Raw genomic sequence first — 20342 nt, forward strand, 5'->3', positions numbered from 1 at the left:
ACTGTGCTAGCGAGCGCAAGAACGGAGCTACTGCAACCCGGAATCTGCCCCAAACCATAACAATATGAATGTAAAGACTCCAGCAGCATATCACATGGACGGGGACTGTGTGAGGAGGTATTTACCAATACAGTGACTGATACCCCTTTCACACAGAAAGTGAAATTGCCGGGGGAAGCAGTTCTATACGGTAATTTCATGAAAAACACTGGTCCTTTTTCAGTGTGACAGGGTCAACCCAGGTTAAAATTCCCGGGACTTCGACCCTGGAATCTACCAGGATTGGAGACCTGGGAATTTCGACCCCGGTTGACCCTTTCACACAGACAAAGTACCCGTGTTGATCTGCAAAGTACCGGGTCGAAATTCTGGAACCGGTAATTTGCTTGTCTGTGTGAAAGGGGCGGGGTCAGACAGAGCCCAGCAACACGACCCGGCACTGAAATGTCGGGTGATTGCCGGGTTTTCTGTCTGAAAGTGGTATAAGGGGTTCTATTTACTAAGCCTTGGATGGAGATAAAGTACCAGTCAACCAGCTCCTAACTGACATTTTTCAAACCCAGACTATGATATGGTAGTGAGGAGCTGATTGGCTGGTACTTTATCTCCATCCAAGGCTTAGTAAATAGACCCCTGATATCTGGTAACATGTTCACTGAGGACACAGTAGCCAGGCGCTCTGGCCCACAGTTATCATAATCCAGCTAGTAACAGAACGGCTAATGCTAAAGTGTACAGTAATAGACGTAATACTTACAAATGGAGACAATTACCGTAACGTGGGTGAAAACCTGGGATCCAGTGATCATCAAGCAGTGTGGTTCAGCATAAAGAGACGGACTCATCCCATACAAAAACAAAGGTGTTGGATTTTAGGAAGGCTGATTTTGTAGGGATGGGAAAATGTATAAGCGTTTTTCTTTGGTGGCAGAGTGGAGGAACTTGGAAGGATTGCAGGAGAGGTGGGAAACAATAAAAAGTGCAATATTAAAGGCAACAGACATTTGTATCAAAAGTGTTAGGAAAAATAAAAGGAAAAGGAAGCCAGTGTGGTTTGCAAAAGGAGTTGCAAGTATTGTGAAAGCAAAAAAAGATGGCTTACACTGTAAGCAGTCACAAAATAATGAAGACAAAGAGACTTATCTTGTTAGACAGGCAGGAGACAAAGAAGGTAATCAGATGTGCAAAGGCACAAGCTGAGTGGAAAATGGCCCAGTCAGTGGGTAAAGGAGGCAAAACTTATTTTTAGGTATATAAGCGAAAGGATAAAACAAAGGGCAGAACAATAAGACTAAAGACAGAGACTGGGAGCCTTGTTGTACAATGTAACAGCAGATGATCTTAATAATTATTTTTGCTCAGTATTCACTACTGAAAGAGAGGGGAAGGGGCCACAGTTAAGTTGCGGGATCTTCAGAAAAATGAAACAAGTACATTTACAGAGGAGAAGGTCCTAACAGAACTCTCAAATGTGAAAGTGGATAAATCAATGGTGCCATATGGGATACTAAAAGAGCACCACTAACAGAATTATTCAACCAGTCACTAGCTATATGAGTAGTTCCAGAGGACTGGATAAGAGCGGACGCAGTCCCACTGCACAAAAGAGGAAGCAAGGAAGAGGCAAGCAACTACCGACACTACAGCTTATCTAGACTTTATTAAGGGTTTTGACACTGTCCCACATCGCAGACTGCTAAATAAAACGCAAAAGCTTGGGATTGGAAACTAAGATGGTTGAATGGATAAGATCTCGGTTGCAGGATAGAAAACAGAGAGTTGTGGTAAATGGAGTGCATTCACAGGAGGGAAATCGAACCAGTGGAGTACCCCATGGATCTGTACATGGGCCAGTGCTTTTTAATATCTATTGGTGACACTGCAAATGGCATTAAAGTGAAAGAATGCCTTTTTGCAGATGATACAAAGGTATGCAACAGGGTAGACACACCAGGAGGGGTAAAACAAGTGATTGAGGATCTAGGTAGACTAAAGGAATGGTCAAGAGCATGGCAATTACAGTTTAATGCCAAAAAATGCAAAATTATGCATTTGGGTCTCAAAAATCCAAAGGCTAAATATAGTATTAATGGCACTATACTAGAAACTACTGAGGAGGAAAAGGATCTAGGAGTCACTATTTCAGGTGACTCAAAGGCAGGTAAGCAATGTAACAAAGCAATGAGGAAGGCTAGTCAGATGCTTGGCTGCATTGAGAGAGGAATCAGCAGCAGAAAGAAGTAATAATGCCACTGTATAGGTCATTGGTACGGTCTTGTCTAGAATACTGTGTTCAATTCTGGAGGCCATATCTTCAAAAGGGATATTAATACAATAGAGACTGTACAAACAAGGGCAACTGAAATGGAGCATGGCCTACAGCACAAAACATAACCAGAAAGACTAAGATATCTCAATATGTATAGTTTGGAGCAGAGAAGGGAAAGGGGAGACATGAAAGAAACTTTCAAATATATCAAGGGTCTTAACAAAGTCCAGGAGGGAAACATTCTCCAAATGAAGAGAAGAAATAGGACACGAGGACATACAGTACACTGAGATTGGAGGGGGGAAGGTTCAGGAGATATATGAGGAAAAATTACTTCTCAGGAACGGGAGTGGACAAGTGGAATAGCCTCCCATCAGAAGAGGTAGAGGCTAAGACAGTAGAGCAATTTAAACATGCATGGGACAGACATAAGGATATCCTTACAAAGAAATAAGGATCAAAGAAGGTTTGAGGTAAAAATATGGTAAAAAAGAGGCAGACTAGATGGGCCAAGTGGTTCTTATCTGCCGTCGAATTCTACATTTCTATGGGATGTGGTCAGCAGACCGTCGCTCGGGATCCTGGTGGTCAGCATGCCGACGCCGGGATCCCGAATGCTAGAAATGTTGGCACACGGAATGCCGGCCAACAGCCTCTATTCCCACTTGTCTACGGCACCCATAGAGTGGGAATAGAACTTGTGGCGAGCGCAGCAAGCCCGCAAGTGGCTAATTTGCTCACGCCCCCCGGCATTCTGCGTCGGTATGCTGACCGCCGGAATCCCAGCAGCCGGAAACGCAGCCCCAACTCGTTTATATTTCTACATGGGATGTCAAAAATCTGATATTCTGTCAAGATGCAGCATGAAAGCAGGGCCGGTTCCGGGGCTTCTTACGCCCCGGGCGGCATTAGGGGGCGTGGATTCATACAGGGGGCATGGTCTGTTACGCCCCCTGTACTGTAGTAGGATGTGCGGTGCGCGATGACGTCATCGCGCACCGCACAGCAAAGGTCCTCTCCACGAAGGAAAACTAGACGCTAAGCGTCTAGTTCCCTTCGTGGAGAGGACCTTTGCTGTGCGGTGCGCGATGACGTTTATCGCGCACCGCACATCATTACAGTTAAGGTCCTCTCCAGGAAGGGAAACTAGACGCGTAGCGTCTAGTTTCCCTTCACAGCGGACAGCGGGCGGCACCACAGCAGCAGCGGATCTCGCCATGGTGCGGCGCCCTCCGGATGGCGGCGCCCCGGGCAAAAGTCCTGCTTGCCCGTGACAAGATCCGCTACTGCATGAAAGCTTTTCTATATGTGACACCCTACATACACACAGTAACAGTGATAGATACACACACACACATACGTACACAATGTAATCATACCTATAGTGTACTTATTCAGAGTTGTCTTCAGCTCTAATAGGGTGACTGCCACCCTATTTAATAAGTATACTATTCAAGTCATGGGAAGAAGGATTCTATGATTTTTTTTTATGGTAGCTTCTAAATCTGCTGATAGGGGAAACATGGAACCGTTCAAGGTGCAATATCATAGAACGTTATGAGTGACCTGTGAGTTCGGAGACAGCCATTCCTCTGACACATTAGCTTAGCTTCTTTTCACATTTTAAAAATCAAAAAAATAAAATATACGTATGAAACTCAGAAAATTAGAATATCATGCCAAAGTTAATTTATTTCAGTAATTCAACTTAAAAGGTGAAACTAATACAGGTTGAGTATCCCTTATCCAAAATGCTTGGGACCAGAGGTATTTTGGATATGGGATTTTTCCGTATTTTGGAATAATTGCATACCATAATGAGATATCATGGTGATGGGACCTAAATCTAAGCACAGAATGCATTTATGTTACATATACACCTTATACACACAGCCTGAAGGTAATTTTAGCCAATATTTTTTGTAACTTTGTGCATTGAACAAAGTGTATGTACATTCACACAATTCATTTATGTTTCATATACACCTTATACACACAGCCTGAAGGTCATTTAATACAATATTTTTAATAACTGTGTGTATTAAACAAAGTTTGTGTACATTGAGCCATCAAAAAACAAAGTTTTCACTATCTCACTCTCACGCAAAAAAGTCCGTATTTCGGAATATTCCGTATTTCGGAATATTTGGATATGGGATACTCAACCTGTATATTATATAGACTCATTACATGCAAAGTGAGATATTTCAAGCCTTTATTTGTTATAATTTTGATGATTGTGGCTTATATCTTAAGATAACCCCAAATCTCAGAAAATTTGATTATTACATAAAATCAATAAAAATAAGAATTTACTTACCGATAATTCTATTTCTCGTAGTCCGTAGTGGATGCTGGGAACTCCGTAAGGACCATGGGGAATAGCGGCTCCGCAGGAGACTGGGCACAAAAGTAAAGCTTTAGGACTACCTGGTGTGCACTGGCTCCTCCCCCTATGACCCTCCTCCAAGCCTCAGTTAGGATACTGTGCCCGGACGAGCGTACACAATAAGGAAGGATTTTGAATCCCGGGTAAGACTCATACCAGCCACACCAATCACACCGTACAACTTGTGATCTGAACCCAGTTAACAGCATGATAACAGAGGAGCCTCTGGATAGATGGCTCACAACAATAAGCCGATTTAGTTGACAATAACTATGTACAAGTATTGCAGACAATCCGCACTTGGGATGGGCGCCCAGCATCCACTACGGACTACGAGAAATAGAATTATCGGTAAGTAAATTCTTATTTTCTCTGACGTCCTAGTGGATGCTGGGAACTCCGTAAGGACCATGGGGATTATACCAAAGCTCCCAAACGGGCGGGAGAGTGCGGATGACTCTGCAGCACCGAATGAGAGAACTCCAGGTCCTCCTCAGCCAGGGTATCAAATTTGTAGAATTTTAGCAAACGTGTTTGCCCCTGACCAAGTAGCTGCTCGGCAAAGTTGTAACGCCGAGACCCCTCGGGCAGCCGCCCAAGATGAGCCCACCTTCCTTGTGGAATGGGCTTTTACAGATTTTGGCTGTGGCAGGCCTGCCACAGAATGTGCAAGCTGAATTGTACTACAAATCCAACGAGCAATAGTCTGCTTAGAAGCAGGAGCACCCAGCTTGTTGGGTGCATACAGGATAAACAGCGAGTCAGATTTCCTGACTCCAGCCGTCCTGGAAACATATTTTCAAGGCCCTGACTACGTCCAACAACTTGGAGTCCTCCAAGTCACTAGTAGCCACAGGTACCACAATAGGTTGGTTCAGATGAAACACTGAAACCCACCTTAGGGAGAAAATGAGGACGAGTCCTCAATTCCGCCCTGTCTGAATGGAAGATCAGATAAGGGCTTTTACAGGATAAAGCCCGCCAATTCTGACACGTGCCTGGCCGAGGCCAGGGCCAACAACATGACCACTTTCCATGTGAGATATTTTAACTCCACAGATTCAAGTGGTTCAAACCAATGTGACTTTAGGAACCCCAAAACTACATTGAGATCCCCAGGTGCCCCTGGAGGCACAAAAGGAGGCTGTATATGCAGTACCCCTTTTACAGACGTCTGAACTTCAGGTAGTGAAGCTAGTTCTTTCTGGAAGAAAATTGACAGGGCCAAAATTTGAACCTTAATGGACCCCAATTTTAGGCCCATAGACACTCCTGTTACAGGAAATGCAGGAATCGACCTAGTTGAAATTCCTCCATCGGGGCCTTACTGGCCTCGCACCACGCAACATATTTTCGCCAAATGCGGTGATAATGCTTTGCGGTTACATCCTTCCTGGCTTGACCAGGGTAGGGATGACTTCATCCGGAATGCATTTTTCCTTCAGGATCCGGCGTTCAACCGCCCTGCCGTCAAACGCAGCCGCGGTAAGTCTTGGAATAGACAGGGTCCTTGCTGGAGCAGGTCCCTTCTTAGAGGTAGAGGCCACGGGTCCTCCGTGAGCATCTCTTGAAGTTCCGGGTACCAAGTCCTTCTTGGCCAATCCGGAGCCACGAGTATAGTTCTTACTCCCCTCCGTCTTATAATTCTCAGTACTTTTGGTATGAGAGGAAGAGGAGGGAACACATACACTGACTGGTACACCCACGTGTTACCAGAGCGCCCACAGCTATTGCCTGAGGGTCCCTTGACCTGGCGCAATACCTGTCCAATTTTTTGTTTAGGCGGGACGCCATCATGTCCACCTTTGGTTTTTCCCAATGGTTTACAATCATGTGGAAGACTTCTGGGTGAAGTCCCCACTCTCCCGGGTGGAGGTCGTGCCTGCTGAGGAAGTCTGCTTCCCAGTGGTCCACTCCCGGAATGAACACTGCTGACAGTGCTATCACATGATTTTCCGCCCAGCGAAAAATCCTTGCAGCTTCTGCCATTGCCCTCCTGCTTCTTGTGCCGCCCTGTCTGTTTACGTGGGCGACTGCCGTGATGTTGTCCGACTGGATCAGCACCGGCTGACCTTGAAGCAGAGGTCTTGCTTGGCTTAGGGCATTGTAAATGGCCCTTAGCTCCAAAATATTTATGTGAAGTGATGTCTCCAGGCTTGACCACAAGCCCTGGAAATTTCTTCCCTGTGTGATTGCTCCCCAGCCTCGTAGGCTGGCATCCGTGGTCACCAGGACCCAGTCCTGAATGCCGAATCTGCAGCCCTCTAGAAGATGAGCACTCTGCAACCACCACAGGAGAGACACCCTTGTCTTTGGTGACAGGGTTATCCGCTGATGCATCTGAAGATGCGATCCGGACCATTTGTCCAGCAGGTCCCACTGGAAAGTTCTTGCGTGGAATCTGCCGAATGGAATTGCTTCGTAGGAAGCCACCATTTTTCCCAGGACCCTTGTGCACTGATGCACTGACACTTGGCCTGGTTTTAGGAGGTTTCTGACTAGTTCGGATAACTCCCTGGCTTTCTCCTCCGGGAGAAAACACCTTTTTCTGGACTGTGTCCAGGATCATCCCTAGGAATAGTAGGCGTGTCGTCGGGATCAGCTGCGATTTTGGAATATTGAGAATCCAACCGTGCTGCCGCAGCACTATCTGAGATAGTGCTACCCCGACTTCCAACTGTTCCCTGGATCTTGCCCTTATCAGGAGATCGTCCAAGTAAGGGATAACTAAAACTCCCTTCTTTCGAAGGAGTATCATCATTTCGGCCATTACCTTGGTAAAGACCCGGGGTGCCGTGGACAATCCAACCCGACCTGAACCCCATGGAGAATCTATGAGGCATTGCCAAGAGAAAGATGAGACATGAGACCGAACAATGCAGAAGAGCTATTGAAGCATCCTGGTCTTTCATAACACCTCAGCAGTGCCACAGGCTGATAGAATCCATGTCACGCCGCATTGACACAGTAATTCATGCAAAAGGGGCCCAAACCAAGTACTGAGGACATATGCATGATTATACCTTTCAGTGGGCCGACATTTCTGTATTTAAAATCCTTTATTGATTTTATGGAATACAGGTTGAGTATCCCATATCCGAATATTCAGAAATACCGAATTTTTGGAGAGAGACTGAGATAGTGACACCTTTGTTTTCTGATGGCTCAATGTACACAAACTTTGTTTAATACAAAAAAATTATTAAAAATATTGTATTAAATGACCTTCAGGCTGTGTGTATAAGGTGTATATGAAACATAAATGAATTGTGTGGATGTACACACACTTTGTTTATTGCACAAAGTTATTACAAATATTGGCTAAAACTACCTTCAGGCTGTGTGTATAAGGTGTATATGAAACATATTCTGTGCTTAGACTTAGGTCCCATCGCCATGATATCTCATTATGGTATGCAATTATTCCAAAATACGGAAAAACCAGATATTCAAAATACTTCTGGTCAAAAGCATTATGGATAAGGGATACTCAACCTGTATAGTAATTTTCTGAGATTTTGGATTTGAGGTTTTCCTTAGCTGTAAGCCAAAATCATCAAAATTATAACACATAAAGGCTTGAAATATCTCACTTTGCATGTAATGAGTCTATATAATAAATTAGTTTCACCTTTTAAGTAGAATTACTGAAATAAATGAACTTTTGCACAATATTAAAATTTTCTGAGTTTCATCCGTAGTAGTTGCTCATTTGTTGGTACCTTTTCATGCACTATATGGCGCCATATGGGATGCAATCAATTTGCCGTCTGTCGGGACCCCGGCGGACAGGATACCGACGGCGGAATCCAGACAGCCGACAATGTCAACAGCCAGAATCCCGGCACACGGGGGCTATTCCCACTCGTGGGTGTCCATGACACCAATAGAGTGAGAATAGAACCTGTAGCGAGCGTAGCAAGCCAACGGGCCCGCAAGGCCTGCCGACAGGCTGCCAACATTCTGGCTGGTGTGATGCCGCTGTCGGGATCTTGACAGTCAGCATCCCGCCTGTTGTTAAATAGTATGTATTCCCGCCATATATAAATAGCTGGATTCCGAGCAGAAAATACACTATGTAGATAAAAGTGATTGGACTCCAAACCACCACCAGATCTTAACCCCGTTGAAAACCTCCGGGACAAATTGGTTACGTTGTAGGCCGACTCAACCTTCTGCAATGTCGCAGTTGGTCACTGTACTTAAGGCGGAATGGCAAAACATACCGTCTGCTGTAGTCCAAAAACTTGTGGACAGTTTGCACATGGTGGCCCTACACAGTACTGACGTCAATAAAATCTCATTGATCTATTTGCTGTCTGTGTCCAATCACTTTTGTCTACATAGTGTACATTAAAAAGGATGTATTCAGAAGCCTGGCAGTCAGAATCCCGACTGTAAGTTTTAGGGCTAGTTTTAGGTTTTTGGGGGAAGGCACTATGGAAGGGTTAGTGTTATGTTGCTGGAGGGGATGGTTAGGTTAAGGCTGCGTGAGATGACGTTATGGCTCGACTGCAGGAGGGGACAGTTATGCTTAGGCTACGGGAGGGGACGGTTATGGTTAGATGTGGGAGGGGGAGGGTTAGGATTAGGCTGCAAGAGGGGACAGTTAGGGTTAGGCTGCAGGAGGAGATGGTAAGGTTAAGGCTGCGGGAGGGGACGTTATGGTTAGGCTGCGGGAGGGGAAGTGACATTTAGGCAACAGGAAGGGACAGTAAGGGTCAATATGTCGGAGGGGTGGGTTAGCGTTAGAATAGGCACCGGCATCTGTCGCCATTGTGACCTTCGGGATCCCGACCGCCAGCATTTCTTACTCAACTCCTCCTCACTGGTCTTTCCATATACAAACTTTCACCCCTACCATCTATTTGAATGCAGAGGTTAGACTGATTTGTCTTGCAACACTTTAGCTGCTATTCAGTTCCTACATTGACTGCCTGTATATCATATTAAAACCATGCTAAAATACTTTTGTTAACATACACAGCCATAAACACTGCACCAATCTACTGTACATCTCTCCCTTATCTAAAAATATCTCAGCCCAGCCCCTCTGCTCTGCATCTCTCATCCACACTCAATAACTGCATCCATTCACGGTTAAAGGACTTTTTTCAGGCCGCACCCACGTAATGCCCTCCCCCACACAACAAAACTTACTTCTAGCCTCCAAGAGTTCCTTGAAAACGCACCTTTTTAGGCATCTTATGAAATTCCTGAACCACCCACATACCATCCTTAAGACATTCTACCCAATTACCTCCCTCCACACAGTCCACACATAACATACAATGTGTCTTCTCTTTGTACCCTAACAAATCCCGATGACCCCAGGCCCACACTGCTGTATGACTGGATGACACAGCCTACCAAGAACCCCTGCAATCTGGCTGAACCAATATGCAACACCTCAGCTCTATATTGCTGCACTAATTGAAGCACTAGTCTTTCCACCATTGTAATAGGTAGCACTTATCCTTGTATATTATCCACCTATTTCCCTATAGAGTGTAAGCTTGCGAGCAGGGCCCTCTTACCTCTCTGTCTGTTATTACCCAGTCTTCTCTTATTAATGTTTTGTTCCCAATTGTAAAGCGCAAAGGAATATATTGGCGTGATATAAACAACTGTTAATACATAAAACAAACTTAACAGTTTTGCTTGTTACACTTTACAGTGATACCCCTTTTCCACTAGCTTTTAAAACACGGGTAAATGCGCGGGGGCGCGCATTTAACCGTGTTTTTTCCTAGTGGAAAAGGGACCCCTGCAAATTCTCGAATCAAGTGTTCTGGGAATCCTACCCGGGTAGCTTGCAGGGTTGAACACGTGTTCAACACGGTAAGCTGTGTAGTGTGAATGGGAGCCGTGTCGACACGGCTTCCGTTCACAGTGTATGGGAAGGCGGCGCTGGGAGATCATGTGATCTCCCAGTGCCGCCCCTGCCGCGTCACTAGCAGTGTCACCAACCCGGCAACATGCCGTGTTGGTGAGCGCTGTTGGAAAGGGGGCTGTAGCACGGGTCGCAGCCGTGTCAGGCGACACGGCTACGACCCATGCTACGGAGGTAGAAAAGGGGTATAACTAAGAAGCCCCAGGGGTTACGATACATGCATAGGAAGCATCAGATGTGGAACGTTTCGCGATTAGATGGTAAAGCGGATTTTAACATTTGTGCAGACAAATATATATCTTACTGGTAGGTCTTTTATATAAACTAACATATATTTCAGGTTTAACATTTGCTTAAACACGCTGCAGAAACATACAGGTCCGTGTGCAAATATTCGACAGGATATGGTGAAGGACTTTGGACATGTTTTGAAAATGATTAGTTGAAACGCTATTTATTGGTAATAATCAAAAACATTTGCATAACTAAAGGCTAATATTTATGTACTAGCTGCTTCATCGCGCCCTACGGGCGCTCTTCACACTGTCGCAAGGGGCTACGCCCCTTTAACCCTTGCATGCCTATATGGGGTTCAATATTTGTATTATATGGAGTATTACCTGCATTCCTTTGTTAGTGGTTAAATATTGCACAATGAAAGGGCGTGCGATGGTGAAGGAGGCGCAGCCCCTTGCGACGGCGTGAACAGCACCTGCAGGGCACGATGTACAGAACGAGCGGGTGCAAGGGGGACTGCGGATGGGGGAGGGTGTATGTAAATGCTGCAGGTGGAGGGGGCAGATGCGGGGGGGCCCGGATGGGGAAGGGTTGGGACGTGCTGCGGGTGGGGGACAGACAGAAGAGTGGGGGCTGTAGATGGGGGAGGGGTCTGGAGGCACTGCAGGTGGGGGAGGGGCAGGGGTGCCATGGGGGAGGGGCAGGTGCAGGGATGTTGCGGATGGGTGAAGGGTTCTGGAGGTGCTGTGGGATGGGAAGGGGCGGGGGTGACGGGTGTGGGGTAGGGGGTCCGGAGGCAACGCGGTGGGGGAGAGGCAGGTGCGGCGGACGGGGAAGGGGGTCCGAAGGCGCTGCAGGTGGTGGAGGGACAGGTGCGGAGGTGCCGTGGGTGGGTGAGGGGGGAACCGCGAATGGAGGAGGGTGTCTGCAGATGCTGTGGGTGGAGGGGGGCAGGTGTGGGGGGAGACATATATGGGGGGTGGATGGTGGAGGGGGTCTGGAGGTGCTGTGGGTGGTGGGGGAGTGGGAGCCGCTGGTGGTGTAGGGGGTCTGGAGGCACAGCGTGTGGGGGAGGGGTGGTGTCGCATGTGGTGGAGGGGAAGGTGCGGAGGTGTGGTGCATTGGGGAGGGGTCTGGAGACGCTGCGGGTACTGTACCTGCCAAAAAGGTAGTTGGAGGGTATGCAGTAACAGGGCCAGGACAGGGGCGACGGGGCCAGGGTAGGGGCGGCAGGACCAGGATTTGGTTGACATGGTCAGGATAGGGGTGACAGGGCCAGGATAGGGGTGACAGGGCCAAGATAAGGGTGACAGGGCCAGGATAGGGGTGACAGGGCCAGGATAAGGGTGACAGGGACATGACAGAACACAGGGCACGGGAGAGATTGGTATTAGGGACAGAACAGTGGTGACAGACAGATGTGTCTTACCGGAGTCACTGCTGCTGGCTGCTGCTGTTCCACTCCAACCTGTTGGGATCTGCTGCTGGTGGAGACTTGGCATGGCTGACTCTCTCAGGCTGGAGTACTGCTTCCTCTGCCCGTCCGCATCCCCCCCCCCACTCCTCAGTCACACACCGCGGACCTCGCGCGGCTGCCGGGCACTGTGGTTAGGGGAGACTGGGAGTGACTGGTTAGCCCCCAGGAGACGCTGGAGGGAGGAGGGGGTCATAGCATGCACGCGGTGTGGACCTCGCGGCTGCCGAGCACTGTGGTAAGGGGAGACTGGGAGTGACTGGTTGGCCCCCAGGAGACGCTGCGGCTGGAGGGAGGAGGGGGTCATAGCGTGCACGCGGTGCGGACCTCGCGGCTGCTGGGCACTGTGGTAAGGGGAGACTGGGAGTGACTGGTTAGCCCCCAGGAGACGCTGCGGCTGGAGGGAGGAGGGGGTCGGAGCCTGCAAGCAGCGCGGACTTCTGCAGCGCTGCCCGCTGGCTAAAGTGTGTGAAGGAGCTGGGCGCACCTCACTATGGGCGGCAGCGCTGCAGCTAGCGGTGGGGTTGCCGGGGCTGAAGATAACAGAGGCAGTACGGAACCTGCACAGCGGCAGGTGCCCCACAAAACTGCAGCTAAGAAGCGTGGAGTGCGCCAGAAAGTGACGCTCCTCCGCGTCAGAGAGACCCTGCTGAGTATGCTGATGTGGGGAGTCAAGTACACAGTGAGCCGGTGCCCGTCTGTCTGTATGGCATACCCCCTCACACCCCCCCATACCTCCCAACTGTCCCGATTTTCGCAGTACAGTCCCATTTTTTGGGGTCTGTCCCACTCGCGGTGGGGGGGGGCAGTTGGGAAGCTCCTGTACTCGCTGTTCTGCTTAGCATGCACACAGCGTCTATTTAGTGGAGACAGAGGGAGAGGGGGCATCAGGGGGTACGGATTAAGGGTGGGCCCAGGGGGTACGTACCCCGGGCCTCACAGTTTTAGGGGGGCCCCCAGCTGGAGTAGCTCTGTCCCAGCTCTGAAGCTCCCCCGTCCTGCCAGCAACAGCAGCAGCATTGTGCTACAGTCAGCACACGCTGCTGCGTGTTGGCAGGTCTGTGGTGTAGCAGGGAGGCAGCAGCCTCCCTGCTGTCTTCTGCCTGTGCGGGTGTGTAGGGGGGAGCGACCACCCCCTCTGGATTTACCCCTAGCTGAGAGGCCAAAATCCCATTTAAAAAAAACACACCGGAATTTGCATAATGCGGCGTGGCCACGAGGGACACGATTAGGCCACGCCCCCAAACCCACAGCAGGCACAGCAATGAGATAGTGTTCCTGTCTCAAGTGCCCTGGGCCCCCCGGACTCATAATCCGCCGCTGGGGGCATGCCAGCAGCTCACAGAGCGCTGGGCATGCCCCCTCACTGACGAAAACATGTGCGTGGCTCGCGATCGCGGGTCCACCCGTGAAGCCACGCCCCCTTTCCCGTTGGCCATGCCCCCTTTTTGCTGTGCGTGTCCCTCCTGCCTGAAGAAAGTAGGGAGGTATGCACCCCTGCCTGTGCCATGCCCATACCATCTGCTCCTGCTCCAAGTCTACTATAGATTTGCCCAGATCTGTGACTCATTTGACTAACTCCGCCCAGTGTTTTGACTCCGCCCAGCGTTAGCAAATGAAGCACAAAGTCACAGATCTGGGCTATTATATAGGAGATAGTCAGTGTAACAGTGACATGCAGTGAGATCAGATGCTGGGGATGCACTGACAGCTAACCAAACCCCCCCCTTAGAGAAATAAAAAAAAAAGTAGTCCCTCATATATCACTAAAACCAGCACTATTTATTTATTTATTATTACCAGTTATTTGTATAGCGCACACATATTCCGCAGCGCTTTACAGAGAATACTCGCCCATTCACATCAGTCGCTGCCCCAGTGGAGCTTACACTCTATATTCCCTACCACATGTGCACACACATTCATGCTAGGGTTACCTACCAGCATATTTTTGGATTGTGGGAGGAAACCGGAGTACCCGGAGGAAACCCACGCAAGTACGGGGAGAATATACAAACTCCACACAGTTAGAGCCATGGTGGGAATTGAACCCATGACCTCAGTGCTGTGAGGCAGTAATGCTAACCATTACACCATCCTGAACCAGCCAGGAGGGGTAATGCCATAGCAGGGGAGACACTCAGTATGGGGTCCCCCTGCCATAACATTAAACATCCCCCCCAAGCCAGTCAGTCCAGAAAATAAAACTGGGGTCCCCCCTCCCGAGCAACAACCAGAACTGGGCTGATAGGTGCGGGGTTCATGGCAGGATAATATTGTTACAGGCAGTCTACAGGTCCCAGCATGCCGGCACTTGGACAACCACAAGTGGAAGCATGCCCGGACATAAGGGGCCTGGTGGCACCTGTAGTCCGCCTGTAAAGAAATTATTAAAATAAATGACACCACACCTTTAAAAAAAAAGTTTTATTATTCAGGGTCTTCACCTGGGGGCAGCGGCCTTTAAGCTCTTTTGCATAGCTGCCGCCCAGCCAGGACTTCCGGCGTCTTCTATCTTCTGGAGCTCTTCACTGACTTGACGCCGCTGCCTCGCGTTGACTTATATAAGTCAGCCAGAGGGGGAGTGGCGATGACGCGGCGAGCGGTGATTGGCTCGCTGCGGCCATCTTGAATTTCAAAAATGACGCTGAGGCACCAATTTTGAAACTGGTACCGCTCTGCTGCCAAACTCTGCGGAATGGCAGGCAGAGATCTCAGATCCCTGCCTGCCACTAAGCCTACCTCCACCGGGTCCCGCTACGCCGCGTCCCGCCACCAATGTCGCCCGCACCTCCGCCGCCTCTGAAGCCCGTGCCTCCACCACGTCCTACCGCGCCCACAGTGATGACAGCGGATCCAGTGACGGATCCGCTGGCCAATCACTGTGACCTCACTGACAAGGACGTGCTTTCACGGGTGTGTGTGTGTGTACGACTGATGTTTTGTTAAGGTACCACATATATATAAATCTGTGTTGTTCAGTGATAATTGAATCACCAGATGATAATTACTACAAGCAACCTACACTCCTGCTTAAGACGCAGAGAGCACTGAGGGGCCTGGATTCCTGGAAACATATTTTTACATTTAGGTCCCCACTGGGTCTTAATATGGATCTGACCATATTCCAGAGTGGACTCCTTGCTGGGGGGTCACGGCGGCAGGGGAGTGGTGACAGGGCTCCAGGCGTAGAGAGAGGGTATCAAAGAGAGAGTAATGCTGGCCACAGACTGCACACGTACAGACTATCTGACAGACGGCACTACGGGTAGAACGTTATAATTATTGGTGGGCATTTCCTACAAGATGTATGGAGACGACCTTCATTTATCAGCATGGAGTCGGCTGAATGACGGACCGCAGGACTGGACAGGCCAGATAACCAAACCAAGCGATTCATTATCAGGCTGTAAATGACTACAGCTCATGGCCATGCACTGAACAACAATTGTTTAGAGCAGTCGTCTCATTGGCTGATCTGACCGAATATTGTTCAGCACAGGAGATGGGAGTGAAATAAATGGGGTACCAATGAAGCTTTTTCTGCCTCTGTAAGGGGCCACCTCGGTGTCTCCTGTATGCACCCCTCTCGGTGTCTCCCTGTCTCACGTGTTCCCATTTCGGGAAGCAGTCAGGATCCCGGCTGTCGGGAACCCGGCAGTCAGAATACAGACACCGGGATCCCAACACTAGTCTGATTGCCGACATTGCCATTCAGAAAAGGAGCAACATCTCGGTGCAGAAATCCCGACAACCGGGGAGGGGGGGGGGGTTTAGGGTTAGGCTACGGAGCAGGAGGGTTCGGTTTAGGTAGCGGGGATGTGGGGTTAGGTTTAGGCATCTTGGTGGAGTTGAGGGGGGGCTGGTTTGGGATGGCACAAAGGGGGGAGGTTAGGGTGAGGCTGCGGGTATGGAGGGTTAGGGGAGTGGGAAACGGGTAGAACACTCTTTACTCACCCTCGTCGGTTATTTTAAACTCGGGATCCCGGCATCGGAATTTCGATCGCCGGGATACAATTTGCCGGGATCTCATACTGATCCCCCCGTTTCTGTGTTGGATTTGTTCCTCTCTGCCCTCCCTGACCAAATGTGAGGCCACTGCTATGCTTCCCGGTCCCTATAATTACAGCGTTTGGATGCTCCTGAGCGGATTTGCCCTCGCACAGGATCCGCCCATCCAGAGGAACCCGATCACAGACTTTTTTTTTTATTAATCGAAACACCTGAAATTTCTCATCCGGTTTTCCTCTCAAGGCCGGAATCAGTAATTATATTTTATATTACAGTACACAACTTCAGGGTCTGCAAACTGCTAGTTCAAGAACCTTTAACATAATTTAATTTAAAAAATGTTCCGGTGGAGGCCAAGGAGAAGGTCAGATAAACACAGCAATAAATCCGCTATAATGTGAGGAACCAACCAGAGGTCAGACTGACAGTGGAATAGTTAAGAGCTGCAGTGACCTTTCATTATGCGCTACAAATCCTTGGAGCTAATTAGTTTTTATTCAATTAATGTGGTGCCCTCTGATACCATTAAACCCAGATATCCAGATTTACAAAACAGTGCAAAATACACTGAAGACGCCGATGTAATGATATCGTACATACTGCATCAGTATCAGCAAAATAAGGACTACAAAACTAATGCTACAACCATACTCCGAACAGATCCTGGGGAACAAAAACTGTATTTCAAAATAGAAACAGTATAATGTCTAATACAGTATGAATCCGTTATCATAATCCAGGCAGCCACCTGGCTCAGTGGATAAAGAGATTGTCCACCGTCATGTGATTGTGTATTACTACCTTATTACAGGCCCTCCAGCAATACTATTTTTCTGATTTCTGTCTAGCTTTGTCTGTGCTTTTCAGCCAAGCATTTTTATCATCAGGCAGAGTTATTTACTTTCGTGACCCTGGGACACACCACTCTGTTCTCTGAAACCTGTAACCAATGCCAAATAATCAGCCCAATAACATGGCCAAGCCAGACAAATAAGGCCAAGTGTTTCATTTACGATGCAGAGAGGCATCTACAAGCTAATAATATTGAGCAATCTGCGGTTGGGAACCCTCTTTAAGCGCCTTATTAGAAAATTTCAGGTTTATGTTGTTACGTTACTTTTTGACTCAATCTTAAACAAATTTGTTTTTATTTTATTAGATTATTTATATTCATTGTATCAGGTGGGACAAGGATGTACTTTTAATTTCCAATTTTCTTTATGCATTGTAATGGTGGTAGGATGTGTCATTGTGGCTTTGTGGTTTCATAGTAGTTATTCATTTTGTAGATGTAGAGATTTAGAATAATTACTTCAAAACTATAATAAGGAATCAAGTTACATTTTGTGAACTGCAGTACAAAAATATCCATTTATGCATAACATTCCTTGTGACCAGACATTTGTCCTTGAAAGCCACTTACATACATTTGGGTGCAAATGCAATGAAATAGTTTTCGGATTCCCTGTTTATATTAATCCGATAAAGTGTAACTTCCATCAGTGATGGCCGGTATTTATGGGACTGAACTAATACTTAAGGGCCCCATACACTTATACGACATGACGGTCCGTCATGTCGTATAAGATTTTGTCCAACCTTCCGTCAGCCTCCCTATTGGCAGGATAGTATTAGATAAATCGTATGCAGTTTTTTTTTGCTTATGATGTATCTTTTACTATCCTATCTTTTTACTACGGGACCCGACATATCACGAGTAGTGATGAGCGGGTTCGGTTTCTCGGAAACCGAACCCCCCCCGAACTTCACCTTGTTTACACGGGTCCGAGGCAGGTTCGAACCTTCCCGCCTTGCTCGGCTAACCCGAGCGCGCCCGAACGTCATCATCCCGCTGTCGGATTCTCGCGAGATTCGGATTCTATATAAGCAGCCGCGCGTCGCCGCCATTTTCTCACTCGTGCATTGGAGATGATAGGGAGAGGACGTGGCTGGCGTCCTCTCCGTTTATTGTAGAAGACAGTTGATTGGTTGTTTATTGCTTAATTGTGGGGAGGATTGGGGAGCAGCTGTTAGGAGTACAGTGCAGAGTTTTGCTGATAAGTGACCACCAGTTTTTATCCGTTCTCTGCCTGAAAAAAACGCTCCATACCATATCTGTGCTCAGTGTGCTGCATAATATATCTGTGCTGAGTGCTCACACTGCTTAATTGTGGGGACTGGGGAGCAGCTATAGCAGGAGTACAGTGCAGAGTTTTGCTGACAGTGACCACCAGTATACGTTGTCTGCCTGAAAAACACTCCATATCTGTGCTCAGTGTGCTGCATTATTGTGGGGACTGGGGACCACCAGTATAAATAAGAATTTACTCACCGGTAATTCTATTTCTCGTAGTCCGTAGTGGATGCTGGGAACTCCGTAAGGACCATGGGGAATAGCGGCTCCGCAGGAGACTGGGCACAACTAAGAAAGATTTAGGACTACCTGGTGTGCACTGGCTCCTCCCTCTATGCCCCTCCTCCAGACCTCAGTTAGGATACTGTGCCCGGAAGAGCTGACACAATAAGGAAAGGATTTTGGAATCCCGGGTAAGACTCATACCAGCCACACCAATCACACCGTATAACTCGTGATACTATACCCAGTTAACAGTATGAAAAATAACTGAGCCTCTCAACAGATGGCTCTAAACAATAACCCTTTAGTTAGGCAATAACTATATACAAGTCTTGCAGACAATCCGCACTTGGGATGGGCGCCCAGCATCCACTACGGACTACGAGAAATAGAATTACCGGTGAGTAAATTCTTATTTTCTCTGACGTCCTAGTGGATGCTGGAAACTCCGTAAGGACCATGGGGATTATACCAAAGCTCCCAAACGGGCGGGAGAGTGCGGATGACTCTGCAGCACTGAATGAGCAAAAGCAAGGTCCTCCTCAGCCAGGGTATCAAACTTGTAGAACTTAGCAAACGTGTTTGAACCCGACCAAGTAGCAGCTCGGCAAAGTTGTAAAGCCGAGACCCCTCGGGCAGCCGCCCAAGAAGAGCCCACTTTCCTCATGGAATGGGCTTTTACAGATTTAGGATGCAGCAGTCCAGCCGCAGAATGTGCAAGTTGAATCGTACTACAGATCCAGTGAGCAATAGACTGCTTTGAAGCAGGAGCACCCAGCTTGTTGGGCGCATACAGGAGAAATAGCGAGTCAGTTTTCCTGACTCCAGCCGTCCTGGAAACATAGATTTTCAGGGCCCTGACTACGTCCAGCAACTTGGAATCCTCCAAGTCCTTAGTAGCCGCAGGCACCACAATAGGTTGGTTCAAATGAAAAGCAGATACCACCTTAGGAAGAAATTGGGAAAATCAGATAAGGGCTTTTACATGACAAAGCCGCCAATTCTGATACACGCCTGGCAGAAGCCAAAGGCCAACAGCATGACCACTTTCCATGTGAGATATTTTAGTTCCACGGTTTTAAGTGGCTCAAACCATCCCCAGGAACAGTAGACGCGTTGTAGGAACCAGCTGCGACTTTGGAATATTCAGGATCCAGCCGTGCTGTTGTAGCACTTCCCTAGCTAGTGCTACTCCGATCAACAACTGTTCCCTGGACCTCGCCTTTATAAGGAGATCGTCCAAGTACGGGATAATTAAAACTCCCTTTTTCCGAAGGAGTATCATCATTTCGGCCATTACCTTGGTAAATACCCTCGGTGTCGTGGACAGACCAAACGGCAACGTCTGGAATTGGTAATGACAGTCCTGTACCACAAATCTGAGATACTCCTGGTGAGGAGGGTAAATGGGGACATGCAGGTAAGCATCCTTGATGTCCAGTGACACCATGTAATCCCCCTCGTCCAGGCTTGCAATCACCGCTCTGAGCGATTCCATCTTGAACTTGAACCTTCTTATATAAGTGTTCAAAGATTTTAAATTTAAAATGGGTCTCACCGAACCGTCCGGTTTCGGTACCACAAACATTGTGGAATAGTAACCCCGTCCCTGTTGAAGGAGGGGTACCTTGATTATCACCTGCTGAGAATACAGCTTGTGAATCGCCTCCAGTACTGCCTCCCTGTCCGGGGGAGCTGTCGGCAAGGCAGATT

The 20342-nt window shown here is 48.1% G+C and overlaps 1 protein-coding gene across 2 annotated transcripts in view; it reads right to left on the bottom strand.

Annotated features, from left to right (window-relative positions):
* Nucleotides 1-20342, bottom strand: part of MRE11 (MRE11 homolog, double strand break repair nuclease) — a 605744-nt gene that overhangs the window by 398198 nt on the left and 187204 nt on the right. The window lies entirely within an intron of this gene.

The sequence above is a fragment of the Pseudophryne corroboree genome, chromosome 2, assembly GCF_028390025.1.
Source record: "Pseudophryne corroboree isolate aPseCor3 chromosome 2, aPseCor3.hap2, whole genome shotgun sequence".
Classification (NCBI taxonomy): domain Eukaryota; kingdom Metazoa; phylum Chordata; class Amphibia; order Anura; family Myobatrachidae; genus Pseudophryne; species Pseudophryne corroboree.